This window comes from Malaclemys terrapin, chromosome 1 (assembly GCF_027887155.1).
Source record: "Malaclemys terrapin pileata isolate rMalTer1 chromosome 1, rMalTer1.hap1, whole genome shotgun sequence".
Classification (NCBI taxonomy): Eukaryota; Metazoa; Chordata; order Testudines; family Emydidae; genus Malaclemys; species Malaclemys terrapin.
In genome coordinates, this window is record NC_071505.1 from 132272702 (window position 1) to 132289536 (window position 16835).

Consider the following 16835-nt stretch of genomic DNA (forward strand, 5'->3'; position numbering starts at 1 on the left):
CCAGGCCCTGGATCTCCCACCTCAGTGTCCTAACCTCTGGGCTACAAAGCCATTCAATCTCTCCCTGCCCCTCCGCCTGACTGTTTATCCACAGTGGAACACTCATTGGGCCAGAGAGGGAGAAAAAGAATGCCAGCATATCCCATTGCTCAGTGGTTAAAACACTCTCCTGAGAGCAGGAGTTTTGTGCATCACAGTGGATCCTAATCCTAAATTTTAGGTGCCTGGGTCTGGGTTTTAGGCACCAAAGAACCTTTGTGGATTGAGGCCTTAGTGCTTTACAGGTTGAAACCAACATTTTAAAGTCAGCCCAGAAACCAACAGGCAGCCAGTGCTGACCATAGAGTACCAATTTAATGTGTACACAAAATTATACACTGCTTAACAATTGGTTCAAACCACATTTCCCTAGAATTTAAGCTCATGACTGCCCAATTCACTGCTGGTGTAACTGGGGGCAAATCTATTGAAGCCAATGCATACATGACTACTTACATCAGTGGTAAATTCAGCCCAAAGTTTCTTTCAAGGGTAAACCACTTCTCTTTATCAATAAATGTATTGTGCAGGCCAATATGGACAGAAGTTGGTCCCCTAGATGATTTTAATGTGATAGTAGTGTTTAAATCTACAAGAGTGCTTTGTAACTCAGAGACAGTAGGTGCCCTACTTCCAAACCAAGAGATCCAGGAAATGTGGGGAAAATTTTAAAAACAAATAAGGGCAAACATATTTTTTCTCTTCCCTGGAATAAAAAGATATTTTGAGCAAACACCATCCAAACAGACGCACCTCTGGCTGTGGCATAAGTGAAAATCCCACATCCAAGCACTCCAGATGTTTGTCAGGGTTCAGAATCTAAACACACAAGTTTGGTACCTTACTCACAGTCCCATTGAAGGTCAATGAGAGTTCCACAAATCAGTTAGGCATCCCCTTGAAAGTCCCTGAAGTCTCCTATGTTTGATTCAGCCTTGATAAAACTTGGGGGCCCAAATTCACTACTGGCATAAATGGCCACAATGCTTTTGGCTTCAGTGGAGGTGCAAAAAAATAGATACAATAACAGTGAACTGGGTTTCAGTAGGTTTGTTATAAGAATAGGCAACTCACTAATCAAACTAGTTTTGAGCCTCCAAAAAAGGCAATGAACTTCAAAAACATGATCTGAGAAATTTGAAAAAATTTAAACTCCAGGCTAGATTCTCTGGTGTGGTCAAGCTGTGGTTAGCATATGACCAAACTCCCTACATCCTGGGGCCAAGGAGGCTCTGGACTGGTCCCTAATACAAGTAAGTGCAGCCCTAGTTTAATTAGCTAACACCTAACATTGGGTGAAAGCTAATTAAACCAGTTACTATGTCAGCAGCATAAATTACAACTGCCCTAGAGCTGCTCTAACAGAAGCCAGGGCCAGGCTAGCATAGTATCAGAATTACAACTGGCTCTCTGAAGGCCCCCGCCCCTCCACACCAAGCAGAGCGCAGATGCATGGGCAAACTGCGCCTGTAATCTTGTATCAGAAAACATGCAGCACTAGAATATTCAAGAAATCAGCAATTGGTCCAAACTTTCTCAATACAAAGTCTCACTATGAAATAAAACAGTGTGTAGTCCCAACACTATGGAGTTAACGATCATTCAAAAATTGCAGACTCCCAGCAGCTGTTTGATATTACTGGTACTTACATCTTGCAGCCTTGGTGGTAAGTAGTGATGCCAGCATTCTGTATAGTGGTAAGGAATGGTGGATGCACACATGTATTCTGCAGAGTCAGACCCACACTCACCCTCACACACCACTTGAGCTTGTTTATAGCTCACAAGATAATGGCCCTTGTGATGACAATTTGAATTAGACAATGCAACTAAAGAGAACCTGCCATTTTCACCCTGCTTTTTGTAAGTATGTTAGCCGCAAATAAAACATGACATCACAACCTGACTTAACCGAATGGCTCACTCTTACGTTACTTATGGGAAATTGGTTCATACTGTAAATGCTTCAGGGGAACGAACTGGCAGAGTATTTTTATGAAAGGAATATCGGGAGAAAGATGCTCAAGAAGTAAACTGTAGCACTTAAGCGCACTTAAAAGCAGGAGAGGCATTAATACTTGGAGGAAAATGGTGGACTTTCACCTGACAAAAGGCAATAGGGGAGCTGCTGACAGGACGTGAGCTGAGTAACCTGACGTGAATGGTGCCAATGCCAAAGGTTCGGCAAGGCCTGTCACAGTTCAGGACCACTGTATCTGTCTTCTCCCTCCGTCGTTCAGCATGGGCACCCACTGAAGAATCCCAGCTCCTCAGATATCACCCGGCTCTCTCCCTGCTGACCAGGAGTTTTCTAGGCTGCAAAGTTCCCTGCATACACTGTTCCCCAGCAAGTCGGACTGCTTCAGTAGGCCTGCATTGCTTTCTCTTCAGAGGCTCTAAACAGCTTAATTGCCCAGTTACAAGTGACCACACAGCTCTTTCAAAGCCAGCTTTACAGAGAAAACATATTAAAACAATAAAAGAACCTATCCACATGTTAATAAGCTTACCTGAGATCGCCCCAAACTCCAATAGGGGCTATGGTCAGTGAACAGTCCTTCAAGCCCCACCAAGGGTTTTTTTCTGTGGTCACCAGCTGATAACAGCTTTTTATCAGAACAAGAATGTCCATAAATCTGTGTGTCCCCTCCTTTCTATAGTCTGTATCTTTGATCTTGGGATCCTGGGAGCAGGTAGTCAGCAGACCATTGCCCTCACCTCAGCTTCAAAGAGCTGGGTTTTTGCATAACCGGAGGAGGGAAAGGGAACTTGCATTCACCTCTCCCTAGATATTTCCCAGGAAACCTACTTCACATGTATAGTGCTTAAAGTTCATCCTTGTCTGCCACATTCCATATAGTCCTCTGATCATCCAGGCCCACAATAATATACAAACCATTCCTGTAATACAGTGGACTGAAAAGATACCTAAACTCAATTCAATAACACCGCCCAGAGACATGGCAGGAAATTGCCATGTCTGTCACAAGGCCAGTGTAATTTGAACTTCTATTCTACACATTCTTTGCTTGGCAGTTGTACAGAACAAACACTCAGTGCATTTTCTTTTATGTTTTTCACTAGATGGCATCGACGATAAGTAGGATTGAAACAGTATTTGTGTAATTTGAGAGATGTGTTTGCTTGTTTTGTTGAGAGTGGGAGTTTATAATAATCTACATCTAGAGGGGAACAATTCCTACCACTTCAAAGTTGTATTTTTTGTCCAAGTGTAGCTCATCCCCTTGGCTTTGTCAAGCGGGATGGACACAGATCCAGAGGTGCCGATTTCCCGACTTCTTGGAGGGTGCTCAACCCCCGCTCTGCTCCTGCCCCCACCCCCACTCCACCCTTTCCCCTAAGCCACCACCCCTGCCCCACCTCTTCCTGCTTCCACCCCCACCTCATTCCACCCCTTGCCCCGCCTCTTTCTGCCCCCACTCCTCCCCCTCCGCCCCAGCACCTCCTGTACACTGCTGAACTGCTGATCACGGTAGGTGGGAGGCTCTGGGAGGGAAGGGGAGGAGCTGATCCACGGGGTCGCGGGTGGGTGCTGAGCACCCACTATTTTTTCCCCCCATGGGTGCTCCAGCCCTGGTGTTGGTGCCTATGTATAGATCTAGACCTGTTCTTCAGGGAGCTGTAGGAGGGAAGTTCTGGATCCAAAACATTCTACCACATTCCTTACCTCTACAGAGACCACTGCAGAGAGACTACAGGAGCTTGGGATTCTTCTGGATTTAGGGAGGACAGGGTGGGAGCTGGAGGAGGCTGATCATGGGTACACCTCGGGACTCCATGGATATTCAGTCATGAGTTAATGCTGCCTCAAGCAGCACTAATGTCTGTGTCCCCCATCACCCCTCACTGGACGTATTGTGCATGAGGAATCAACCAATGGCAGCAAGACTCTTCCAAGAACTGTTCTGTTGCAGGACCAAGGGAGCAGTGGTACAAAGGGACTAACCTGCCTGGATCCCCTGAGATCACTGTGGATCTCCAGAGATCTGTGGGTGTAGAGGGCGGAACCCCTGCCCTTACTGTGTAGGTTGGAGTGTCAGGGGGAGGTGGAGTGTGTAAATCCTGTCCCTGTCGATTAAATGATTCAGAGGAAACTTCAGAAGCCAAAGCTCATGGGATTTCCTATCTCCTGTGTGGGTTTACTGCACATCCAGGATGATCTGGCCTACAATATTTACATGTTTTCCCGTTCTTTTTTTCCAGTCCAGCTGGGAACTGTTATTCTGTCATTTACAAAAATCAGACCATGAATGGTGAGCAGAAGAAAGACGAGCAGACAGATCTCTCCACAGGGAGGTGATGGAAAATGTACCCTCTGCTGACAATAGCGGCAGCATTAGGGTCACATGTTAGGAGAGGCGATAAAAGGTCCTTGCGGGTCTATTCAGCCCAACCATTGCCATGCAAGTCCAGAGACTTGATGCTGGAGATTGAGCAGCGAGAGGACACAAAAATAGTTTTGTTCCATATCAGTTACAGATTCTCTCCAGTCACGTAAGCTAATACTCTCCAAACATGTTTCAGACTCATTAGAGCCCTTCTTATATTACGGCTCGGCAGCACAATTCTGACTAGGCATTCTGCTTCGCTTTCAGCAGGGGAAATTGCCCTGCTTGTCCTGATCTCAGAGTGTGACACTCAGGGCCAGATTTTGAGGTCTGTTCCACTGGGACAAATCCAAAGTAACCCCAGTGATTCCAGTGGAATTATTAATGTTTTACACCAGTGTAGGTGAGGGAAGGATATGGCCCTTAAAAATTTTACATTCCAAAAATCTCAGTTGTGAGTGAATACGTAAAGTCTAATCCTCCGCTCGCACCAGTTTGACAGCCGTGTAACTCCACTGGTTTCAGTGGATTTTATTCGGATTTACACTGGTGCGAATTGGAGAGAAATCAAACCCTCTATGAATTCAAGCCACATTCTGCAATGCTGCAAGCTATATTTTGAAAACAATAATGAATATAGGTAGTATAAGAGCTACCTTTTACTTTTTCCATATAAAGGAAATAAATAGACAAGCAGTGGTATGAAACTGGGGGGAGGGTTCATCATTTTTTTAACAGTATTCTCAAAATTTGGGACTTGCTCCTGCTGAAGTCAATGGGGATACTTCCAAAACATTGTTGCATGCAATGATTGCCACTGAAACCTTTGTAACTGCTGCTTGCAGGTAATGAACATTACTGAGTAAGTAATACTGTGAATACCAGGGTAATGTTCATTAGATGAAAAGTAAAATTGTAAAGATTTGGGGTCTGATTATGAACACACAATCACACCACTGAGGTTTGCCACTGGTGTAAAGCCATTCTGAGCTCAGGATCAGGACCTTTTCTGGTAACTACCTGCTGAAAGCTTTTTCCCCTGACCCCCGATCCTCATTCCCCCCAAAAGTTCCATAGAGCATAATCTTTTGTGCAAAATAGCTAGCTTGACATAGGAACTCAGAAAATGTCATATTGGATCAGATCCATGGTCCCTCGTGGTCCTGTCTCCAACAGTGGCCAGGACTAGATTCCTCAGAAGAAAAAAAACAAAACACCACATAACGGACAATTGCAATGGAGAAAATGGAGGATGTCTCTTATTAACTCCAGGTGATAAGTGATTGGCTTTTTGTATCAGTACTTTTTCTGTCAGTGAACCATAGCACAATACACAAGGAGGTTGTTAGAAAACATCTGTAAAAACACAAAGCAAAGACATTAATTGATCCTGCATTGTTCCCTGAAGTCCTTTGTTATAGGCCAAATTATGTCAGCCCCGGAGCAATGCAAGGAGGGAGGGCACAGAATTTCTTCCAAGCACCTCGACACAGGGGGAAGAAATAATTTGGTTGCAGGTGCTGGGGAGAGCAGCTGGGAAGAGCCTAGTATCCCTCTAGGGTTGCGGGGTGGGGAGAGTGACTTGACCCTGCAGCCCCTCATGCTTCATCGGGATAGCACAGGTAGGGACGAAGGCTACACATTTTTCATGGAGTTTAAGGCCTAAAGATGAAATCCTCGCTGTAGTGAAGTCAATGGGAGTTCTGCCATTGATTTCAATGGAACCAGACATTCTCCTGGATTCTGTTACCCTCACTCTCATTGAGTCATATCTTACTTCACACTGATTTCATTGGAACACCCTGTGGAGTAAGGTACTGCTCAGCAGAGTAAAGAATCCACAAAATCTGGCTCTTACCAAGAACCTCTTCTCCCCTAGCTCCTACCAGAACCTTTGAGGGAGTATGTCTTACAAAGGCCTACTGTCTTCAGGCACTGGTACAGCTTCTCCCCTCCCCAGCATGGCTCTTCCTCTGAAGAAACTTCATAGGGTCCCTACAAGGAGGAAGAACTCTACTATCTGCCTATGCATTAGGATGAATGCAAAAATCAAAGACCTCGCGTGCCCTTCCTAGGCATACTCTGCAGTATGGTAGGGTCTGTGCTTCAGTTACAGAGCAGAGACATGATCTCATTTCTTTAGCGACTTCACTGTGAACAGAATTTCCCCACACTGTATAGTTCACTGTAAGTCTCAGCATATTTTGGATGTCAGGAATTAGTCACATAGGGTGAAATTTTTCAAAAGCACCGAAGGATTAGGTCCCATTTTTAAAAGTGAGTTAGGCCCATTGGGACAGGCAAATCCCTGAATGGCATAGAGGTGGCCTAGCAGGCTGCATGCCAACACCTTTGTGATCACTGGCATAGGGAACATGTCATGAGCATGGGCAAGGAAAAGGTGAATGATCAGAGTGCCACTGCACTGTGGCAGATCCCTAGCTGCCAGAAAGGGCCCTTGTGGGCCATTGCAACTGGGCTCACTTAGAGCAGCTCTGAGGCATCTTGAACAGACTCCAGACAGCATCTGGGGTGTGGGGAATCAGAAGGGTGAGTTAAAGCCGCCTTTTGAACAGCAGAGGAAGTGTTAGGACTGTTATTGGAACTAGAACTTGCACAGGGGTGCAATTGGGAGAGGCCTTTTCAGGTCTCTCCCTTCCTTGTACGCGTCAGCAGAGTTTGTACCAATCTAGCTCATAGCACCACCATTGCTATCAGTAAGAAAACACAGATGCCCATCCCACTGTATAGGCATCGGGACTTAGAAAGCTGTGCAAGGGTTTTGGTTATCACGTTGGATGGTTTACTGCACTTAACTCAATATGCAGAACACGTGGTCCCATTCCCAATTTCATCACTGAACTCAGTGTAACTCTAACCCGTCACAATTTTATTTTGCTTTTGTTGACTCTGATTTATCTAAACCTCTCTCTCCCTGGATTGGCTGCACTTTAAATCAGGATCTTGATTTGCCCCAGGGTCCTGGGAAGATAACAGACAAACTCCCCAGTAATCAAATAATAATATCAATGCCAGTCAACAATCATTATGCAGCTCAAAACCAATTCTAATATGCTACAGCAACAAACACCTGTCAACACATATACAGTGCAGGCAAATGAGGACTTAGTTTTATTTTAATGTGACAGCAGTGTTTAAATCTACAGAAAGCGGTTTGTAACTGCTTAGCTAAGAAATTGTAAGTGCCCTACTTCTAAAGCAAGAGACCCAGGAAATGTGGAATAAAAAGATATTTTGAGCTACAATGCCCAAATATGCTACAAACCAGAGGTGAGTCCAAACTACAATCCCACATTCTAACCCCCTAGAAATATAGCACCATTTGGAATCCAGATGCCTCTCTATAATTGCCCAGAACCAAAACAACCCTCAAGCTTTGAGTGACTGAAATCTGGACTTGTATTTAGCATCTCAGACCCATTTTCTAATATAAATCAGATTGTTCTGAGAAAGTGCTACCTGAAAATCAATGTGTATTCCAGAAATTAGGTACCGGCTTCTCCTCTCACTTACAATGGCATAAATCTGAGGTTATGCCATTAAGTCAGTGGAATTGCATGGGTGTAAAAGTGATGTGAGAAGTGAATGGCCCTCTGACTATGCTGATTTTATCTCTGCTGTTTCCATGCTGGGAGAAGAGAGGTCATTAAACTACTTTGTAAATCCAGAGGAGATGCTGAGATACATCACTGAGCCAGATCTTCTGTGGGTGTAAATTAGCATAGCTGCAATGAGTCAATCCAGTTACAATGAGGATCTGGCCCAGTGACTTCACTTGAACTACTCTAAGTTTAGCTAGATGTGCCTGAGATTAGAATGTGTCCTGAATCTTTTCATCCTCTGCTGTGCCAGTCCTGCGTCCTCCAACATACATCTACACCTTCAAAGACTCTGTTCTCTTTCCTCCTGACTATACATTCAGTCAGGGCCCAGTCCTACAAATGCTAACTCCCATAAGAAGTTCATAATCACCTGCATTTTCACCCTGAAGTCAACGAGACCACTCATGTGAGTAACAAGCACTTGTATTATTAAGCTCTGAGGGATTGTCTCCCAGGTAATGCATGATAAATCTGCATAATTTATCCCCAAAGGCCAGATTCTGAGAGGTGTGAAGCGCCACCATGTCCCACTGAAGTCACTAACATGAGTCACTTATATGAAGTCCACAGGATCTGCAGCTCCAGGATCTAGGTCCAGACTACCAGATATAAATTTATATGAGCCTGATTCCCCAGTGAGGTGCACATTGTGTAGTCATATAACCTGTAGTCATATGAAATAGATATAATACACTGCCACTGGTGAAAGGGAATTCTGATTTGGTAGCATTTCATGCTCTTTTGCACTCGCTTTGCAGATAAGTGAAAACACGATGCTCATCACAGTGGGAAATTGGACTCAGAATCACCACGTTAATTTTAAGCCAAGTCCCTCTAAAATTGCTGAAACAGTCATCCTTATCTTCCTTTGAAAGCATTTAGTGCTAAGTAAGCACTTCCTATCAGTTTACCACTCAAAATTCCACACACATTACTTCCACATTTCTCCAGTATTCTGTTCACAACTGCCTGACTCTACCCCCCTATCCTATTCCACTCATTCCTCCCCTGTGCTTTCATATTTCCCCAATCCTGAAAGGGACAAGGAAGCTCAGGGAGGGCCAGTTAGTTTGATATGCCCCACATGAAGGGATTAGACTGGAGGAGTAGCTCCTGATTGGAGGATGAAGCTCAGCTGAGCAGGGGTGGGCTGGGCTAGTATAAAGCTAGGAAGCCGGCAACAGAAAAGGCTGCAGTGAAGAAATCTGCAGTCACCCTCTGTGCATTAGAGAGGGAACCCAGGAAAAGAGTAGGAGCCTGGCCCTGAGGGAAAAGCATACCCTGAAGAGAGAAGGGTGGAGAAGAAAGCCTGTGGGGGGTGGAGTAGGAAGCAGCCTCGGGAGTGAGCAGCAAGGTTGGGGACTGGACAGACCTTGCTACGTGTTGAAGGTCCTTGGGCTGGAACCTGGAGTAGTGGGTGGGCCTCGGTTCCGCGACCAGCCACTGACAGAATAGCATTGTCTGGACATCAGGTCCGGCGAGACTCCTGTACCCCCACAGGAGGAAACCCCATAGTGATTTGGCTGGAGAGCTGAGTCATGAAGAGGAAGTAGCAGCTCCTGGAATGAGAGAGGGGTCACTGACTAAGAGGGAGTCAGAGAGTGATGGGTGTAGCTGCTAGAAAGGGGCATTGGCCAGGCAGAGCTAATCCCCAGAACAGCCAGGAAAAGGCAGTATCAAGCAGTGAGTAAAGCAAACTGTGACACCCAGTACTCTTCCAACATTCCCACAGCATAAACATAGGGTCTGAAATACCTAAAGATCCTGAAACTGCAGATTGCAATCCCAGCAGGGTCAACACAGCCCTTCCTCTTTCCAGGATGTGTAAAATGAACTCCAGGAGCCTTTTTATTTGGAGTTCTTTTTGGTGAGTCCTTAAAATCTGAGGTTCTGTCTGCTCTGAGTAAGCCTTAAAGATTCCATTGCACTCTTCACATGGGAATGTGTCTGTCCCAGTGTCCATGGCCAATTTTCTCTCCTTTGCACTGTTGCTCAGCATGCCACATGCACCAGTCATCTGCTTAGCTGCTCCATTTGCACTCACTTCAGGGTCAAGGACATTCCTGTATGTAAAGAATTTCTGAAGTACTTTGGGGATCATTCAGGTTGAAAGTTGTTCTATATATAATGAGAGACACAAGGTGGGTGAGGAAATTTTTTTATTGGACCAACCTCTTCAGGAGAAGAGTTCTATGTAGCTCGAAAGCTTGTCTCTCTCACCAACAGAAGCTGGTCCAATAAAAGATATTACCTCACTCACCTTGTCTCTCTAATATCCTAGGACAATGTGGCTACAACACCACTCCAAATATATAAATAATGTGTTTTTTCCAGCATCCCTCCTTCTGGCATTCCCCCCTCCCCCATCATTGATGCACAGTCTCCAGTATTCTTCTGTCATTCCTCTAGCAGTCTCCACAGCAATCCTCCAATATCACCCCCCAAAAATGGTCCTCAAGCACTGTCTTCAGAATTCTTCTGTTCTCTCCCTCCTGTTCCTAGAATTTCCTTTCAGTGCTCTTGAATTTTACAAGAATTCCTCATGTATTTCCCTGGAAATTCCCTAGAATTCTCCCTGCATTTCCCTAGAATTTCTCTACACTCCTGTGGCTTTCCTCCAACATCCCCCCCCCCCATACCTCCATCATTCCTTAAGATTTCCCAGACATTACTCCAGCATCCCCTCAATACTCCTCCCAGCATTCCCCTTCCTGCTCCAGTATTTCTCTAGCCTTTTTCCAACATTCTTCCAGGATTCACTGAGCATTCTTCCAACATTCCCCAGTCATTTTCCTTAACTGAGTAACAATTTCTCCATCATTCCCTTAGCATTCCACCAGCATGCTCTAGGCATTCCTCTAGCATTGTCTGAGCATATCCCCAGAATTTCTTGTGTTATCCAAGCATTCCCCCAACATACAAATCAGATATGAAAGAGCCAAATCATTTTGAAGAGCAAGTTCAGATCTCTAGAGATTTACCTCTGCCTCTTATCTCTCTGAGACAGATAAACTGAAATCCACACACTGAAATCCACAGTATTATGCTAGCATTTCCAGGTAACATCCTTACGCTCCTAAAGCATTTCCATAGCATTCTTCCAGTATTTCTCCTCTTCATTCCTCTAGCATGTCCCAAGCGTTGTTCCGGAATTCATCAGTGTTCCTTGAGGCTGTTGGTGTGCTGGGACCACCCACTGTCTATCATGCTGACCAGTACTGTCTCATGGTGTCCTGGTACTGCCCCGTCTGTCTGTATCCATCTGTCATCTCTTGTCTTATATTTAGATTGTAAGCTCTTTAGGGCAGGGACTGTCTTTTTGTTCTATTTATACAGTACCTCGCCCAATGGGGTCCTGGACTGCTGGTCCATGCCTAAGGCTCCTAGGGACAGTGGAACTCAAATAAATTAATAATAGTAGCTTTATGTTTTCTTATAAAAATCTTCCATTCATCATTTCCCCCCTCCCACCCAAGCATTCTCTTAGTATTCCTCCAGCATGCTCCAAGCATTCCTCTAGCATTATCCATGCAGTTCTTTAGCATTCTCCTAGCATTGGCACCTAAATTATATGGGATAGTAATAGGTGCCTTAGAAATACCTAGCTAGATAATGCAAGCATTGGTTGTGCATTTCTTCTAGGTGCCCATCCCCCAGCCCTATGCCCCCAGCATACAGGTCAGGTTTGAAATACCTTAGTTCCATGAAAGTCCAGCAGGGTTGACTCAGCTCTTCATCTTTCTAGAGTAAATAAGCTGAGTTCCATCCAGTTTACTCTGCGTGTTTCCTTCCGATGGGTCCTTAAAATCCAGTTGCTGCATACAGCATTTTCCATAAGAGTAGGCATAGTCTGTGGAGTCCTTCATCAGATTTCTTCTTTTGGCCAAATTTCTCCTCCAGCACCATTCCAATGTCACCTCAGCATTCCTCCTACATTCCTACAGTACTTTCTCAATGTCCGATGGCACTCATCACTGTAATATCTGAGCACCTCACAATCTTTAATGTATTTATCCTCACAACACCCCTGTGAGGTAAGGCAGTGCTGTTATCCCCATTGTACAGATGGGGAATTGAGGCACACAGAGATTAAGTGACTTGTGCAATCCTCTGCATTAAGCCATTATCTCTGGCAGCATTGTATTTAATTATCTCCAAGTATTTTTCTAGCATTCACCCTCCATTTTTTTCGGCATTTTTGCCAGCATGGGTTGCCTCAGTTCATGCTTCCAGCAAGTTGGATCCATGAGACAATACATCTAAAAATCATCATTACAAAGGGGACAATCACATCCCCACCAATACTACCCAACATAGAAATTGCCATGCTGAGGCCCATGGATTTCAGTATTTTGTCTCCAGCAGGGGCCAGCACTAGATGCTTCAGAAGAAGGCTGTTGAGGGAGAGGCAGTGGGACACTCTTTTCCCCACTCTGTGATGTCCTGATGATTATGCTGGTCCCTTCCCAGCATCACCTGTATGGTTTGTGTAGGCCTAGGAAAAATGGCAATGTCTGCCTCTCCCAGATCACCTAGTTATTCACTAAAGGGATTACAACCTACCACTTTGTACCTGTTGTGGTGCTAGACAAAGCACATGGCTGACTGCTGAGAGTAAGGACGATATGGTGACATTTCTAGCTGTCTGGATGTTCCGTTTTTGTCCCTGTGAGCCATTACCAGTCTGAAATGAGTGTCACAACATTACAGCCTGGATCTCTGGCCCATGTAAATTGGTATAGCTCCACTGTAGTCAATAATGTCAATGGAGACATTGATTTTGGTGGATGGAACTATGTTAATTTACACCATCCAAGGATCTGGCTCCAAGTTGCCATTTGAAAATGTTCTAAATTCAGTGGTCAGGCAGCTACTGCTCTAGCATTCATGTCCCCTTGCTAAAAACAGGCTTCCCTAAAGTGGCAGCTGACAGTTCCCCGAAAGGTGTTTCACAGTAAAAGCTGATGGAATTAGCTGGTGCAGATAATAGTCATTGTGCATTTAGGTCACCATTTTCAATGGTGGGTGTAATAACCAACTCTTTAAAAGGTGAAGATGGGAGACAGAATCAGAGGGAAAAGAAACAGCCATATTACAGCCAGGAGGAGCCTGCTCCAAAATTAACAACCCCGTCTGTATTGACATAATTATTTCGAATTTCTACAAATATAACACGCCCAAGTGGCTGGGCCTCCATCCCTGATGACAGAGAAAAGGCTTCATCCAGGAAAATTCCATTAACAAATTCCCCTGCAAGTGTCCAAACTAAACACAAGTGCCTTTTAGTTCCTTCTTTCGGAGAGAAACCAGTCTGGTCTCTTGTTGTGAGCAGGCCACTCCAGTTAGGGGCTGACCCCTTGCAAAAGCAGCCTTTGCATGCTGCCTGCTTTCTGCTTGGCTAAATGCATTGGTGCTCATCAATAGCTCAGGCTATATTAGATTGGTTTGTTACCATAATACATTACAAACTCTGGTCTAATCCGCTGTTATATTATGGTACACTCCATTCTCTAAAGCATTTGTACAATCAGTGGCTATACACAGCATATCATTTAAAAACTTTCTATTTATTCTTGTATCATTCAATTATAGGATAAAATTGCAAAACAGAGTAGGACTATAATGCTAATTAAGGCGGGCATTTAGTGCATTTCAGTAGTACCAATCAAAACATAAACGTACTCATATTAACAGTAAACCAATACATTTCCATCTCCAGTTTACATGAGTTCTTTGGTTGCTTTTTCACCCATTCTCCACTGGGGTGGAGAAATACACAAACTGTCAAGTGAGTGGCAACTTATATAAAGCCAGAAGTCAAAATCAAAAGTTTAATGCCAAGTACAAAGAGACGTACAATCATGCAGAAATAATCCTCCTGTAATGGATTTAAGAGATGCATGTTTTTATTATTTGTTCATTGTATTTGTTTATAAATATGAGTTAAAATGCAGTTGACATTCATTTTTAGAAGCACCTTTGAAATCGTCTGTGCCATTTTCATACAGTAGATGACATCACACAAGCTCTTTAAATTGGAAGGGAGAGCAAGAGGCAATCAGAGCTGTCTATATGATCTACCTAATTTAGGGCAGATCTGAGTGTCTACCTAAATCCATAGTTAGGCACCTAAATAAGTGGCCTGATTTTCAAAAATGCTGAGCACTTTTGAAATATTCCATTCAAGTCAACAGAACTCCCTGTGTGAGGAAAGGTCCATGCTTTTAGAATCAGGTCCTATGACTGATACTAACTCTAGAATTATTTTTGTTCAGAATATGTTGAGGATTACATGAAATCATAGGGCCTTGCTTTGAGTTCAAGGGGAGCTATGCTTAAATCCGGATCACAGAAACAAGGATGTAATCAGAGATGAAAAGGAGTAATTAGATGAGAAATAAGTCCCCTCAATATCTCTTGATCAAATTTTGCATACATACATTTGAAGAAACAAAACCAGTGCTACAGAAGAGGCTGAATCTCTGCTTCTGAATGATCACATTCAAAGTTACAGGCCAGAAAAGACTGAATTAGTATAATCATGCTTTGAGAGTGGTAGAATCAATGGAGAATTGGAGTGTCTGAACCTCTCTGTCAAGGGATAGTTGCTTTTAAGATTGTGTACATGGTTCTGACAGATCACAATGATGGGATAGATAGAAAGAATAACAAGGAAATATACATGTTATACCTTAAACATAAATACAATGTGTATAACAGTTAATAGTTTACATTTTTAAGCTTATCAATAGAACCCCAACTGAAATAGAAATATGCAAGTTTGACTTTCAAAATACATGCAGTTAAATAATATATAAGTAACACCTGAAGAGATCTTAGCAGAAACAGCTAGAACTGGTCATAACACTGGACATAGATGATGGGACCAAAGGGGTGGTTAGGGGGGATAAACCCACTTTCCCTTAATCAAAACAACTCGCCAACCAGCAGTTTTCTAGATACTGCCATTTAAGTAGTTCACTTTTGGGATGATCTTGGTAGCTCCCAAATGAAAAGTGTTGTGCTGCTGGGGTCAGAAATACTAATTAGTGACTACGAGCCTGGAAGTCATAGGAGATAGTTTCTGAAAGTCAACAGCCAATGGCAAAGGTTCATAGGTAAGAGTTCCAGAAAGCCATGTTGATAGCTTTTAATGACCTAACAGAAGGTTAAAAAGTCTATATTCCCTCCTCACCAAAAAGCAGAATATCACCATTGATGCATTATTTTACCCCCTTCACTGTGGTGTAGGATGGACTGTCTGCTAAACACAAAAACCTCCTCTGGCCTTAGGGAGGAACATGGCTGGGGGGGTCAGAAAAGCAGAACCTTATGGCAAGGCACAAATTCTGGGATTGAAGAGGAGGGTGCTGTTTTGTCTAGTCTGTTACTGTCTTGCTCAATACAATTGCAGAAGTCCTTTGTCATTACTCAGGAGCCCTTCACCGTTCTCTGAAGATGGCTGTATCTTGGCAGCATAGGAGACATGGAATGTTCTGCACATGCTCCTTTGCACATGTGGAGGAGCTGAGAAAAGTCTGGGAGGAATGGTCTCGATGGAAAACAGGTAACTGGCTCCAGAGAGGTGCAATAGTAAGTCGGTTGGGCCTTCATCCCACGAAACACTGAACACATTAAAAAAAGCCAGCCCATTCTGCACTAGTATGAATCTCCACCACTGGGCTGCATGGTGCCATATATGTAACTTTTGCAAGAATCTTGCTGTCTATTGTCTAGCTTTGTCCCCTTATATTGGAAGCTGCGTGGGCAAGGCTCACATTCCATTCTTCGTTTTATACAATGTCATGCACAACATCAGCACTCACCAAATAATGCTCGTCATCCACAAATAAAGTGGAGTAGCATTTCTGGATGGTAAAATAACAAAGAATAATAATAGTTGAGAGTTAACTATTTGTAGTACTGGAGCATTCAGAGCGGCACGAATCACAAGCAACGCCCTTCTGTGCTAACCATTTTACAAACATAAAGGAAAACAGTCCCTGCCTGAAAGAGTTTATAATCTATGGCTCCAATCATACAAGTACTTATCTTATGTACTCTGAGTGATCCCACTGAAGTCAACAGAACTGTCACAGGGTTAGCACAGGCTCTCCCTCTTTTGTGCCTGCACTGTGTTTAGGCTGGTATAATAGTGTTCACCCCTCTTTTTGTTGGAGCACCCCAGTGTCTTTATTTACAGTGCTTGTGCAGTTCCCAGATCCCCCAACAGTTAGTGCCCCACAGACCCTCCCCAGGGTCTCCTGACCCTTGAGGCTTCCTTGTTGGCAAGGAGACGGAGATACTGCCCTCCTGTCTCCTCCCAGGCTAGCCTCCTCACTGAGGTTTGCCCAGGGCTTTTATAGCCCTCTCCTGCCCCAGCCCAGCTGTCACTACTTAGCCCAGCATGTTCGTCTGAGCCAGCCCTCCTTAAGGCTTGCAGCTGGGCTCCCTGCTGAGTACCTGCATCTCTACACCTGGCCTCCTGGCCAGAGAGCAGGCTGTAGCCAGTATTTTGGCAGGGCTTTAAAGGGGTTTTACCCCAGCCTGCCACAAGAACTAATCACGATGTGTAAAGTAAAACACATGCTTAAGGCTTTAGCAGAATCTGGGTCTAAGAAGCCAAGACACATATGAAGTATGTGTGTGAGATGGACAAAATCATATAAACAATTTGTATGCACATTTATACTATATTTGAACTCTTCTCCCTGATAATTATTACTGTATGATGTATGTGGCAAGTCCCCCATTTGCCCATCAACATATGGTGGCTGATTCACATAGGTATTGCAGCAGAAGGGGGTCCTGAGTGAAGTCTGAA